The following is a 15,532-nucleotide window of genomic DNA, read 5'->3' as shown; positions in this document are numbered from 1 at the left end:
CCTTTCTTCGCATGGATCATGTTAAAATCCTTCGTCAAATCTTTGAAAGAATTCGTAAATATCACATGCGCTTGAATCCCCGAAAATGCGTTTTTGGTGTGGATAGTGGAAAACTATTAGGGTTCATAGTTTCGCATCGTGGGATTGAGGTGGATACTAAGAAAATAGATGCTATTGTCAACATGCCACCTCCTAGAAATGTGTCTCAACTTAAAAGCTTACAAGGAAAGATTCAAGCTATTCGTAGGTTCGTGTCTCAGCTTGCGGATCGTACCTTTCCTTTTACTCAACTTCTTAAAAAGGATATCACTTTTCAATGGAATGAGGATTGTCAGCAAGCATTTGAAGATTTAAAAGTGTATTTGGCTAGTCCTCCTATTCTTCAACCTGCCGAACCTTCTAAACCCTTCCTTCTGTATACAGCTGCTTCCTCTCATGCTCTCGTAGCATTGTTGGCACAACATGATAAAGATGGTAAGGAATGTCCGGTTTATTACATAAGTTGTACCTTACTCGATTATGAGACCCGATATTCTGCGATAGAAAGACAATGCTTGGCCTTGGTATTTGCGACTCAGAAATTGAGACATTATCTTTTGAATTCAGAAGTCCATGTCATGGTAAAGTTTGATCCTTTAAAGCATCTTGTCTCTAAAACTGATTTATCAGGATGTCTAGCTAAGTGGGTTATGATGTTAACTGAATTTGACCTTAAATTTGTTTCACAAAGAGCAATTAAAGGACAAGCATTGACCGATCACTTAGTTGAGGCCCCTTCACCTTTCTCCTTCCCTAACCCTGAGTCCTTTCCTGACGACTTCATTCTTTCTATAGAGAAAGATGAAACTTGGGAGTTATACTTTGATGGCTCTAAGTGTCGTACGGGATCGGGGGCAGGTGTTGTTCTGATTTCTCCTACAAAGAAGTCCATTCCTTTATCATATCGTCTAAATTACCTGTGTACCAATAACATTGCTGAGTATGAGGCTCTTATAGCGGGAATAAAAGCAGCCTTAGCTCTGAATATAAAACACATACATATCTATGGAGATTCGCAATTGATTATAAGACAAGTAACCAGAATATATCAAGCAAAACAAGACAAATTATCACAATATAAAGACCTTGCTGTCTCTTTATTACAAAATTTTGATTCTTATACTATGGAACCCGTTCCTCGAAAAGATAATCGACATGCGGATGCAATGGCATGTGTGGCTTCTCTGGTATCTTTAGAGGACCCTGTGGTCGATCTTAAATTCGTTATTCACAACCTTATTTCTCCAGCTATTGTAGATGATTCTAGCCTGGTAACATGTTGTGACTTTGTAGACTCAGACGAATGGTACTCGCATATCGTAAGATATTTGATTGATGGTACCTTTCCTGATTCCGCTAATAGGAACACTAGGGCTAGAATCCGCAAGCTGTCTACTAGGTATATCATTCTTTCTAATGTCCTATACCGGAGGGGTTATGATGGTCTTCTCCTTCGTTGTCTTAACAAGTCGGAAATCCCTGTTGCTCTTGAAGAGGCACATTCAGGTGCCTGTGGGGGGCATTTTGGGGGCAAATCCTTGGTTCATAGATTGCTTCGTATGGGATACTATTGGCAAACTATACAGAAGGATTCCTTTTCATTTGTTAAAAAAATGTCATCAATGTCAACAACACAATAATCTGATTCATGCTCCTGCCCAAGAACTCCGTTCTCAAGTAGCTTCTTGGCCTTTCTCCACATGGGGTTTGGATCTTATTGGAAAAATCTCTCCTCCTTCATCTCAAGGACACACCTTCATTATAACCGCAACAAATTACTTTACAAAGTGGGTAGAAGCTATTCCCCTTCGCTCTACCACTGCTGAAGTGATTTGTCAATTTCTTCTAGAAAACATTATTTCTCGATTCGGGATACCTTCCACTATAATCTCAGATAATGGGACATCATTTAAGAACAAGGACGTGAAGAAATTCCTCGAGAAGTATCATATCAAACATCGATTTTCTACACCATACTATCCTCAATCAAATGGCCAAGCCGAATCATCCAATAAGATAATTGAACAAATTCTGCGCAAAACCGTGAACAAGCATGGTAAGGATTGGAGTAACCAGCTGATCTATGCTCTTTGGGCTTACCGAACGAGTGTACGAATTGCTACGGGAACTACTCCTTATAATCTTGTTTATGGTGCTGATGCTATTATGCCCTTAGAATTAGAGATTCCATCACTTAGGGTTTCTCTCAAAGGTATAGTAGATGATGACTCTTATAGAGAACAACGACTTCAATAGCTTGAGATGCTTGATGAACAGCGCATAAACGCTCTTGAGCATATTCAAGCGTATCACAAAACTCTACAACGAAGCTATAATGATAAGGTCATTCAACGTTCCTTCTCAGTAGGCGACTTAGTCCTTTATGAGAATCAGCGCAATGTGAATGCCTTACCTGCAGAAAAGGGAAAATTTAGTCCTAATTGGCTTGGACCATATATCGTTATTGAGGATTATGGATCAGGTGCTTACAAAATAGCGGATGTAGACGGTACGCCTCTTAAAGAACCTATTAATGCTATGCACTTGCATAGATATTATGCTTAATTCTTCATTCTTCATCTATCTTCTTTTTTTCAATTCTTCAACATTGGATAATATGTTAGTATCTCTTAATTAAAGCAAAATAGAATTAAATGTTATGTTGTTTAATCTATATTGCTTCGTTCCTGACAAGCGTGTCTTCTTACTTTATAGTTTGTCTTGAATTCATTCATGTAAATTGTAAAATATTTACATTCCTATTATGCTAGCATATTATACAGTGTCTTTATGTGTTAAGTAGAATCGTATCATGTTGTGTTTAAATTCAGAATTAAATCACATTAGTTATATGATTCTTAGACTTAATGCATATGTCTTCCTTATCATCAATGTAGTACTTGATTAAATATTTAATTAAGTCACACATGTATCAATTTAATCATGGGGCATTGAGAAATCAATCACATGGAAATTAAATTCTGAACATACATGTACATTTACCAAATGAATTAGAACAAAATATACATTGTTTTAAGCATTAAAGATAACACATTTGAGACAAAGGGAAGCATGTATATATACATATATATATGTGGATCGTATACAAAAACAGGTCACTGTATATCCAAAATGTGACCTCTCTTTTACATCATAAAATCATCTCCTATCCCTAGGGCTAGTGGCTGGAGAGTGTCGACTGGACACTCCCTCCTGATCTGGCCGTGAAGGTGGACCCATGGGTGTGTAGCGCGATACAGACCGTGAGTGACTCCGAGAGGAACTCCTACGATCCCTATCCATAAGGATCGCGCGATAGGTGGTAGCCTTGGCCTGAGCTGCTACTAGATCTCACCGCGCCTGTTGGAGGTCCTCTTATAGGACTCTCTCTCTCTGTCGCGCCCGCTGGACGTCCTCTGATAGGACTCTCTCTCTCTCCCTCCATATATCTACCTGTACTCGGAATGGGGAAAACAAGTCCTCATGCCGACCCGCATTCCCCTGAGGCCTATAGGCAATCTGTGAGGAACTGGGGATCTGTGCTATCATGGAAATGTCTGTCATTGCTTGCTGAATCAGGGAGCGCCACTCCTGCACATTAGCTGTGGCAGTAGAACAGATTTTTTGTTAGTACCATTCTATATCATCAAAACATTAATCAATCAATATAAAACTACTGTACCTGGATCTCCCTCACGCCAGTAGGGATCATGATATGGTACTATCTGTGCCTGGGCACCGCTAGGCTCCCCTCGCTTGAATAATCTGTGCATGATGGGTGTAGGCTGGACGGTACTAGGAACAGGTCTCCGTATCGCCTCATGTTCCCCCTGTTGGGGAATAAGAGGTGAATCCAGAGCTATGGTATCGTCTCCTGAATGGTGGGGAGCTGCATCCGATTCCTCCTCATCATCTCTATCCTCCTCCTCGTCATCCTCATCCTCATCTGCATCATCACCTATGTCTCCCTCATCCTCCTCTCTATCTGTATCCTCCTCCTCCTCCTCCTCCTCGGCACTGGATTGATCGCCTGTAGGTGGATCAGGATCTCCCGCCTCCTCATGATCCTCTCCCTCCTCTGGCTCCTCTAACTTGGATCCCTGGTCCTTGTCTTGGTCTCCATGGGCCTGGATAGCCTATCGGATGATCTGGTGAAAAGATAGGACCTGGATATGATCTCATAAACCATGAGACGTACCTGCGCTGTGCTCCAGGCTCTGCAGAGTAGTCAGTGACTACATCCTGATCGGATCCCTCTAAGTCTGTAGTCTCAATGTCATCTACCGTCGGTCTCGCTACTGCTCTAGGTCTGGGAAGGACCCATGAGTGTCGAGTATAGATGGGCACATCGGCTGGAACACACTGCTCTAGCTCAAACTACCTCCGTACTCGGTCGAAGTAGAAAGGGACTATGATGTGTGCATATCATCCTTGCAGTAGGCGGTTCCTCTGTAGGCATGCTAACTATCTCTCCATACCATCCCATCTGTGCAACTGTAGGTAAGGTCTCCACACTATCACCTCGGCTGTCAGTCTGTCAAAAATCACTCTCCAATATAACAAATCTCCAAATCTCCACTCGCTGGTAAGTGGATAAGCGAACACCCTAGGTCGCTCGCTCGCTGTACTCAGCGGAAAGCCGACGGGCCTGGTGCATGTGAAGTGCTCTAAAATCCACACCTGCAAAAGTGTGCATGTCATCAAACTGAACCCCTGTCCTAATACATACTCCTCAAGGTCGTGATAGAGATGCGCAAGCATACTCCAACCCCAAGCATACACTCTCCTGTGTCTCTCCATCACTCTGATACACCTGCTCTCTCTGATGATCCTCCGCTGATCGATCGATCGCGTATGTAACTGTCGCTCCTCTGATAGGAAGACGAAGTATACGGTATACATCCTCGAGTGTGACCGTCAACTCTCCTACTGGAAGGTGAAAAGTGCATGTGTCAGGATCCCATCGCTCCATCAAGGCCATCAGCATCGCAGGATGAAATCGAATGGCCGGCATGAGAATCACAGACCACAATCCCACAATCGATAGTGTGTCTCTCTCTGACTGAGTCAGCCACGAAATCTGATCTCGCAAAGTGCGAAGAATATGTCCCGCTGTATGCTCTCTCATGTACGGGAGACCCTGCAACATCAAAACATGACTGTAATCAGTACTCGATCATCAAAAATGCTAATGCAAACTGTCGTACATTGTATGCTAGCCTTGTAACCCCTCGCCAGGCCCTGATTAGGGACCATGGCGCCCTGTCAGGGACCATGGCGCCCTGAAGGGACCATGGCGCCCCTGTCAGGGACCATGGCGCCCTGGGGGGACCAGGGTGCCCCACAGGGACCAGGGTGCCCTGGGTGGGCCCCGGTCAGCCTTCAAGGCCCGCATACGATCACAAAAAAGTCAAAATGCGAAAGAATCAAAAGTCAAACGTTCAGTCAACTCACCTCGTCCAGTGGCTCGTCGTCGACCACGGCCTGGCGCAGGATCTCGATCCTCGTGGGACGCTCCGATCGTCGTGAAGGCATGATGATGGCTATGTGGGCTCCGCTACACTGAATAGTATTTTGAAATCAACAAAGTGACGAATACAAGTGTCACTTTCGAGGTATATACTCTCGTTTGCTTATTCTTACTTTTTGAAACCCTAATTCTCCTCTGTCATTCATTTTATTATAACTTGAGTTTGGGAGATGCGATTTTCAAACCGTTTGTTGCGTTGGAATCGTATTTTCCTTCCCCTACTCTCGGGATGTTCCAAAAAGTGCTCTGATGAAGCCTATTTAGTGAACACCCCTCATCAATACTCTCTTACACAATTTGTCGCAAGTAAACATGCTACCCTGTTTCACCTCCCTAATAAGCAAGTCGAAACAGGGGGGGCATATAGCTACTCACAGATTTCATCACTTTCCCTTGTAAGCATTAGGTGATTTTGTGATCTAACATGTGTTTTGTAGGGTGCGGTTCCTAACTGTGTACTGCAGATACCGCTGGGGGCTTCGTCCGACAACTTATGGATATATCATTTTTCAAATAATGTTTACTTTTCTGTACTTTAGCTTGCATATGCACGTAGTACTCATATGACCGCTAAAGTGGGGGCTAAATGTAGCATCGTAAATTGTACGCACTTGCTAGGGTGGTACAATTTCACACCTAGTTTAGCACCCGCCTTAGTGCATTTTACATTCTGCATTGCATTTCTCCTTAAGCACTTAATTAATCAAAGTAATTAGGTCTAAGGTCTTATTTCATCATTCTCTACATCATAAAATTGGGCCCTTTTCACTAAAGCGCGCCCTTCGCATTTTATTCCTCCAATACACCACTTAATCAAAAACCCTAATTAAGTCCTATTTCGAACTTGGGGGCTTGGTTTCGGGGTCAAAACATCTCGAAATCACCTGTAACTTCGGGATTCTCTCTAAAATCATCATATCCGACGGCCCTGAAAATTTGGTGAAAAGTTGTCGGGACCGTGGCACCCGGAGTGCAACATGGTCCCGGACATTTTTCCCGAAATTTTAGGAGCGCGATCCAATCATAAAATAAAGCTTAACCCCAAGAAATTGGCGGGATATTCAATCTCTAGGTCGGCCAAAATACGAATTTACAAACTAGGGTTTCATACATAAAAGCTCTCTTTCCTCATTTGAAGGGATCCGATTTTGGTTTTCAGGAACTTCATATGCAGCGAAAGAGCAGATCTTTGAGGACTTCAACAACATTCAACATCATTCTATCAAGCATCTATCAAATTCATTCATCCACTTAGGGCTTGGAAGACATTGAAGAACAATAGGAGATTACCGACTGAAGATTGGCTTGTACTCCTCCCTTGAGGGTTGGGTATGATTTCGTATTGTTTTCATGTCTTTGCATAAGCTTTGATACATCATTTATTCATGCTTTAGATCACATTGCATCTTGATTTAGAGCATTTGCATTATCATTTACAAGCAATTAGGGTTTACTTTCTAGGTTGCTCTAGTTTGCTTTCTTGCATTTTTGGACCTTGCACACACACTAGGTCTGCACACACAATACATTTTACAAAACAACTTGGCTATTCGTGGAGGTGGAAATCACCGAAGCGGGGGTTTGACTAAGGCAAAACCCTATATAGCTGCCCCTCCCCCTTTTCAGATATTATTGCAGGTTTCGGGATTCAGACGACGCCGCGGGATACAGATCCGGAGAGAGAAGGTCGAGACAGCACTCTGTGTGAAGTTGCAGAGCAGAAGACTGGGATAGGGGCGCTGGGCGCCCTGGTCCCTAGGACAGAGGCACTGGGCGCCCTGGTCCTCCGGACAGACAGATTTCAGACAGCTTCCCGACAGTGTTTCAGAGTGCAGAAGAGCAGTTTCCGGTGCAGTTTTCAGGACAGTGGCGCCCGCGCCCCCGTCCCGAACATTTTCAGTCCGATTTTGACTCCGGGTACATATCTACATTCGTATTTCATCTTTGTATTTACAGCTGTTCATTGTTTAATCTCAATTCTGCAATCTTGTTATTAGTTTATACTTGCATTTTGGGATTAGGGTTTGAACTTGCATTACTTGATCTTACAATTTCAACAAGGGAATAGAAATCCTAATAGATATCCCGTGGCTCTCTCTTTCACCAAAAGAAGTAGCCAATCGTGTGATATCTCTAGGCTCTTTCGTATTCCGTAATGTGTGTCAAAAGGTAGGATTATGGCATGATTAACCTAGTCTCGCTTTTTCCCCTACACATGAAGAGCGCGAAGATTCTGAGCTAAGACATTTCGAGCAAGAAGCAAGAACACTCCAAACAATCATCCATCCTAAGGCAGTAAAAGGTATTTAATCATGGCATCCACCTCTGCAGTTATATAGCAAATCCTACTGTTGTTGAAGTGATAAAAAGACATAGGCCCGTATTTCAGTTAGTTCTTGAGGTAGCAAAGAAAGATGATACCTTAGGTGCTTTTTCTCAAATTCCTAAGGGAGTTGTTTATGCTGAAGACCCCAAAATGTACATCCACTGCAACATTGAGGAACTAGGAGATGAAGAAATTAAAACCATGTTTAAAACTATGATATGTGATAAAATCGGCAATGTAAAAGATGAACACAAAATCATTGAGACCCTAGGATTTACAGAGATCCTTATCATTCCTGAATTTCCAAAGGATGTGATTAGGATAGTCTTAAGCAAGGTACATGGTGAATTTTTCTGGTTAGATGCAGTCCACAAAATCACTAAGGAAGCTGTGAAAGTTGTCACAGGGTTACCGACCACCGGTAAAAGACCAGATAAAACCAAGAAGGTTTCCAATGACCTAGTTACAAACCTAACTGGTGCAACATTCGACAAGAGGTCCCTAAGAGTTGATGTAACAAACATTAATGTGAGATTTATCAGCATGATTTTAGGATATAAAGCTACTCATGCAAATAGACTCAATTCAGTTTCAAGCTTATGCATTAAGAGTGCTTATGATATGGTCACAGATAATGCAAAAATTGATGTATGTGAGTGGTTAAAAGATTAATTAATTGACAACCTTGGAAAGATCAAGAAGGACAAGAAAGGAACTTTCAGGTTTGGAAATTTGTTAGTATGTCTGATGCTACACATAACAAAATAGGTTCCCGGTATAGGCTACAAAGAACTTGGATATGATATACCGGTAGGCAAATAATTAACAGAACTATTCAATAACATGGGAGAAGACAAGGAAAACAATATTCATGACTTTTTTCAAGCATTAAAGGCCAAAATGAAGAAAAGAATCAGGCTATCACAAAAGATTGTCGACAAATACAAAGATGAAATATGCTTTGTAATCAAGAAAGATGAAATCTGGATGGAAACAGTCATCCCAAGGATAGTTTGGGTAACCGAGATGGGCTATGAAACAGATGATCACATAGTTGAAACATATGCTAAAGCACTTCTGGAAGCCCCTAGAGAACCTAAGGAAGAAGTATTTGGTAGTGCAAAAACCACTGAAAGCCAAATACAATCAAAGAAAAGAGTGAAAAAGGTTGAGGCAGTTATAAGGAAAGGTTCCATACAAGCAAAAGCCATCAAAGAAGATGCACTGAAGAAAACCGGTATAATAGAGGATGAGTTAGCAGCTCCACAACCTGAAACTCACCTATCACCGGTAGGTACTTCTTCAGGGAGTGACATGCCTGCAACTTTCAAAAGAGTAGTAAGGAAAAGAGATCCCTCACCAGCAACCACACCCTCACCCAGGAGGACAAGGCAAAAACAACAAGCAGTGAGATCTCTGGTAAGAAAGGCCACACCAAAGAAGAAACTGACACCCAAGAAGAAGAAGAGGACAAACAAAGACTTGGCCCCTCTTGATATACTACTAAATGAAATCACAGAGGAAGGTAAATTGAAGATCATAGAGAAAATATATGACACCTTAACAACTGATGAAAAAGAGCAAGTTGAAAATAGTGTTATATTACATATGGATATGTATAAGAAATTTTTGATGGAAGTAGTTGTGTGGGAGAAAAAGTGACACTAAGAAAACATGCCCTAATCTCACTTTCAACCACACACTTGTAGAATACGAAAGAGCCTAGAGGTATCACACAATTGGCTACTTCTTTTTGTGGAAGAGAGAGCCATGGGATACCTATTAGGATTTCTATTCCTTTGTTGTAATTGAAAGATGAAATGATGCAAGTTCAATCCCTAACCCCAAAGTGCAAGTATGAACTAATAACAAGATTATAGAATTGAACTTAAATGATGGAAAGCTGTAAACACAAGGACAAGACAAGAATGTAGATGTGTACCTGGTGTTAAAATATGAATGAAAATGTTCGGGACAGGGGCGCGAGTGCCACTGTCCTGATTCTGCCCCTGAAACTGCTCCGGAAACTGTTGTTTTGCACTCTGGAAAAGCTGTCAAAAATGTTGAAAATGTTGTCTGTCAGGAGGACCAGGGCGCCCCACGCCCCTGTCCTGGTCTTTTGCTTTGAGATTTGGTGTGTTGTTTGGTCTCCGTCTGCTTCTTCCGGATCTGTAACTTGCGGCGTCGTCTGAATCCCGAAACCTGCACTTATATCTGAAAAGGTGTTTGGGCAGCTATATAGGGTTTTGCCTTAGTCAAACCCCCGCTTCGGTGATTTCCACCTCCACGAATAGCCAAGTTGTATTGTAAAATGTATTGTGTGTGCAGACCTAGTGTGTGTGCAAGGTCCTTAAATCCAAGAAAGCAAACTAGAGCAACCTAGAAAGTAAACCCTAATTGCTTGTAAATGATAATGTAAATGCTCTAAATCAAGATGCAAAGTAATCTAAAGCATGAATAAAGGATATATTGAAGCTTATGCAAAGACATGAAAACAACATGAAATCATACCCAACCCTCAAGGGAGGAGTACAAGCCAATCTTCAGTCGGTAATCTCCTATTGCTCTTCAATGTCTTCCAAGCCCTAAGTGGATGAATGAAATTGATGAATGCTTGATGGATGAATGTTGAATGTTGTTGAAGCCTTCAAAGATCTGCTCTTTCGCTGCATAGAAGGTCCTTGAAAGCCAAAAATCTGATCCTTTCAAATGAAGAAAGAGAGCTCTTATGTATGAAGCCCTAGGTCTTAATTTCAACTTTAGGCCGACTTAGAGATTGAATCTCTCGCCAATTTCTTGGGGTTAAGCTTTATTTTATGATTGGATCGCGCTCCTAAAATTTCAGGAAAAATGTCCGGGACCATGTTGCACTCCGGGCGCCATGGTCTCGACAAATTTTCACCAAATTTTCAGGACCGTCGGATATGATGATTTTAGAGAGAATCCCGAAGTTACAGGTGATTTCGAGATGTTTTGACCCCCGAAATCAAGCCCCCAAGTTCAAAATAGGACCTAATTAGGGTTTTTGATTAAATGATGTATTGGAAGAATAAAATGAAAGGGGCACACTTTAATGAAAAGGGCCCAATTTTATGATATAGGAGATGATAAAATAGAACCTTAGACCTAATTAATTTAATTAATTAAGTGCTAAAGGGGAAATGTAATGCAAAATGTAAAATGCGCCAAGGCGGGTGCTAAACTAGGTGTGAAATTGTACCACCCTAGCAAGTGCGTACAATTTACAACGCTACATTTAGCCCCCACTTTAGCGGTCATATGAACACTACGTGCATATGCAAGCTAAAGTACAGAAAAGTAAACATTATTTGAAAAGGATATATCCATAAGTCTGTCGAACGAAGCCCCCAGCGGTATCTGCAGTACACAGTTAGGAACCGCACCCTACAAAACACATGTTAGATCACAAAATCACCTAATGCTTACTAAGGAAGGTGATGAAAATTCGAGGGTAGCTATATGCCCCCCCCTATTTCAGCTTGCTAATTTTAGTGAGTTGAAACAGGGTATCATGTTTACCACTTCAAATTGTTAAAGAATATTGATGACAAATGCTCACAAGAAGATTTGATATGAGATCAAAAAACTAATGGAGAATCATTTGGTAAGAAAGAGGACTAAATCTCAATTCCAACACAACAAAGAGTGTGAGGATTTGGGAGTTCTCTAACACAAGATGAAGGATGTAAATGGAAACAAAATGCAAAGAGAAAGAAAGGAAAAAAAAGAATGAATACACACATTGGTGATCCATGAGAAGAATAGTGAGAGAGAAAACATGGAATTCTCGCCCCTAGATCTTGTCTAGGTGATCCATGGGAAAGAGGACATGGAAAACTAGCCCCTAGAGTCTGTCTAGGTGATCCATGTAAGGGAGGAGAGTGAGAAAGTCTAGCCTTATGCCACTAGTTCCACTCCACCTCGTGCATGTGTGTGTAAGGGAGGTTAGAAGCACCTCATAGGAGTCTATGCCCGAGTATGCTACAACCTGTATATGTATAGTACAAAAGCGTGACATCTCGCTCTAAGAGTCTGTGCCCTGGTTCTGAGAATAATCACCTTGCATAAAAGAAAAATGGAGACATCTCACTCTAAGAGTCTGTGCTCTAGTTCTGAGAGTGACCCATTGCTCAAAAAGTGTAATGTTTATGTCATAAGAAAAGTAGAACAAGGATACCTACCTTCATCACAAAAGAAGATACCCCAAAAATGCAACAATGTCATAGATCCAAGCAAGAGAGTTTTGCACTCTTAAAGCAAGGATAAGATAGTTGGAAAGGGATATCTTGTAGTATGTGTAAAGGAGATCCTTAGAGGAGAAGAGATCTTTGTACAAAAGCCACCTATCCCCGAGAGGAATTGTCTTAGACAATTATAACATCTCCTAGAATAAGACAAAGCAGAGAATAAGAATGCAATACTTCCTTCTTTTGCGAGGTGAAAGTGATTCTTAATGAAGGATGACGCTCTTTTTAACCCAATTGGGAGAGTGAATTCATTATGGATGTAGTTTACCAAGTGCAAAAGAGGTTGTAGTCAAGGACTTACACCTCTTGTAAGAGAGAATCCTTGAACAAACAACAACAAATGCATACAAGGAATAACATCAAGTAATAAATTTCACACCATCCACGAAATAGGAAAAAGTGGATCCTTAGATAAAAATAAGGAAAGATCATTGCCTCAATGAGGACTTACACAATCTTCTAGGAAGAGATTTGGACATAAGAAAAAGAAGATATGTATGAAATCACTCTTGTCCCCATAGGAACAAGAAATAACATAGAAAATTAGGCTATTATGTTGCTTCAAAAATATGATTGCACTTGAAATTGTACCATCATGAATGACAATGAGCCCCCAGTAAATGAGCTACCAATGTCACATAATGATGAGCAACATAATAGCCATTAATGTTATTTAAAGACATGATGGATTGAATGAGGTATTTGAATATGACATGCTAAATGCTCAACTATAAGTGAGATCAAAAACATGTGTAAAATGATAAAAATTGAACAAGAAAAGTCACAAGAAATCTTAGGAGAGGGATGAGTGTAATTTATTAGAGCCTTATCCTTGGAGGAAAGGACTTTATGATGAATAGGAAATAAAGATTCATAAGTGGATTTAGAAATTTGAGGGGAGTCATAAAGAGATTTATTCATCGCCAAGATTTCCTTATGAGGGGAATGAGAGTTGATAGAAGTAGAAGATGATTTAGTTGAAGTGAGATCATCATCACTACTAAATATAGCATTCACATTGAGAGATGGTCTTTTAGATGCTTTGGTACGTTTGCAGGGATTATAGCCGAGTCCAAAGGCATCATTGTAAAAATTAGTCTCTAGAGGAACTTTTATCCCTTGTTCATGAGTGCCACAACCATTTCCATGATACCCATGCTTAGCAAAAATGCGAAAACCACGACCATAACGATCAGCCATTTCAGGAAGAGAAGGTGGTTTTTCATAAGACAAAGAATCAAACTCTTCATAATTAGAGGTGTGAGGAGAAGAAGTTTGAGAAGCGGCCACAAAATTATTGCTCATAGGTTCAGGTAAGATTGATTGATTTTTAGTTTCTTCCTTATTTTTAACTTTAAACTCTCTAGGAGGAACCCTATACTCACCTACAAAGGTGGGAGTGAAATCAAGAGATCCCCAATCGTCTTCTACGAGAACCTTCTCAGGATCAAAAGCCTTTTCATGTGTAGACTCAAGTCGAGAAGGATCTTCTCCAGGAGCTTTAGGCTCATCCAAAGAATTTTGATTATCAGAGGGTGATGATTCATCCATAGGTATCTTGTTTAACGAGTCATCACTAGAAGAGGAAGGCTTAGAAGAACTCCCTTTGGAAGTAGATGTTTGCAAACAAGCCTGAAGTTTAGTATCACCTATCAAGGTATATGTCTTATTGTTATAAATAAATTTAACTTGTCTATGCAATGTAGAGGGGACAGCTTGCATACTATGAATCCAAGGTCTCCCTAATAACAAGTTGTATGTTAGATTTCCCGACATAACATGGATAGGAGTAGGCAAAGTAACAGGTCCCACTATGACGGGTAAGGTGATAATACCTAATGAAGACTTAGCCACATTATCAAAGCCTCGAATGGGACGAGAGTCAGGCTCAATAAGGGATGTATCCACATTCATCTTATGCAATAGATTAATGCTACACACATTAAGGCCAGAGCCATTATCTACCAGTGTTCGTCTTATAGCAGTGTCATTTATGATAACCACAATCATCAAGGGATCATATTGATGTTGAATTTCACTAGTAGGCAACTCATCTTGAGTAAACACAATTTGAGCTTTAGGATTCATCACAGAGTTAACCAAAGACACTATATTACTAGATGTATTAGGTGGAGGAATATTCAAATCTTTCAAGGCATCTTGTAACATTCCATGATGAGCGGAAGAAGTTTGGATCAAATCCCAAAGGGATATCTTAGCAGGGGTAGCTTTAAGTTGTTCTATGAGATCATATTCCTTACCAAGAACTTGTGAAATACGTGGAGCTTGCGGAAGAATTGATTGAGAAGGAGGAAGTGAAGTTGGGATAACTGGAGGAGGATTAGGTTGCCTATTGTTTCTTGTGTTATAGGTATGAGCAACCGCATGATAACTCTCTCTAGTCAGTTGCTTAGCATACTCATAAGGGCTCTTAGTAGAGTAACCTCCTTGCACAATAATAATAGGTTTCTTAGGAGTGCAAAAAGAATCATTAGCATAACCACCTTGAACCACTAAGATAGGCTTATTTAAAGGTTGAGAATTTTGAGAAGGACAAGCACCTTGGACAGTGAAGAGAGGTTTGTTAGGTGTCTCATTCACATGTATCAAATTGATTGAGGATGGTTTAGAGGAATGAACAAAAGTGTTGGAAGAATTATTGATAGTCTTCTCTTGCACTAAAATCTTATCATGGATTAAATCAATTTTAGGAGAGAGACAAGGAATAGGCATTGATGTTCTAGTAGGGAGAGTAATACTAGGAAAGTTCATATCATCCTCTATCATCAAAGGATCTACATGGGGAATAAACTCTCTAGGAGAAGGATCAACATTACTCTCTAAAGTCTCACTTTTGAGAGGGAGATCTCTGAAAGAGATGTTAACCATCTTGCTTTGAACTAGGGTTTCCTTATGAGTAGAACCAAGTTGAGGAGAGGGAGATGCTTTACTTTTAGAGGGAGAATAATTGAGATTCAAGGAAGGTGAGAAATTATCAAGGGAGAGAGAATAATCTACACCTTCTTCTAATGGTTCATCCCAAATAGTGAAGTTGTTGAAAGGAATGTTTGAAGTATTGTCAATTTCGGGAGAGGAGATAACATTGTTTATTAATTCCTCATCCTTAGGAGGGAGAGCATCAATAGATGTGTTAAAATCATCCTCTTTCCTCAAAATATGTTCAATATGATCTTTAGGGGAGAGAGAATTAAGGAAATTGCTTATTATTTCATCTTCTTTCTCTAAGGGATGCTTATGGGTAAGACAAACTTTAGGAGAAGGGTAAGCATTTATCATTAATTCATCATCTCTAGTGGGAATTTTGTTGGAAAAGGAAATGCCATCACTAGGAAATGTAGGGATCATGTC

This window comes from Cryptomeria japonica, chromosome 2 (genome assembly GCF_030272615.1).
Source record: "Cryptomeria japonica chromosome 2, Sugi_1.0, whole genome shotgun sequence".
Classification (NCBI taxonomy): domain Eukaryota; kingdom Viridiplantae; phylum Streptophyta; class Pinopsida; order Cupressales; family Cupressaceae; genus Cryptomeria; species Cryptomeria japonica.
The sequence above is the reverse complement of the archived record's forward strand: the minus strand, read 5'-3'. Positions refer to the sequence as shown.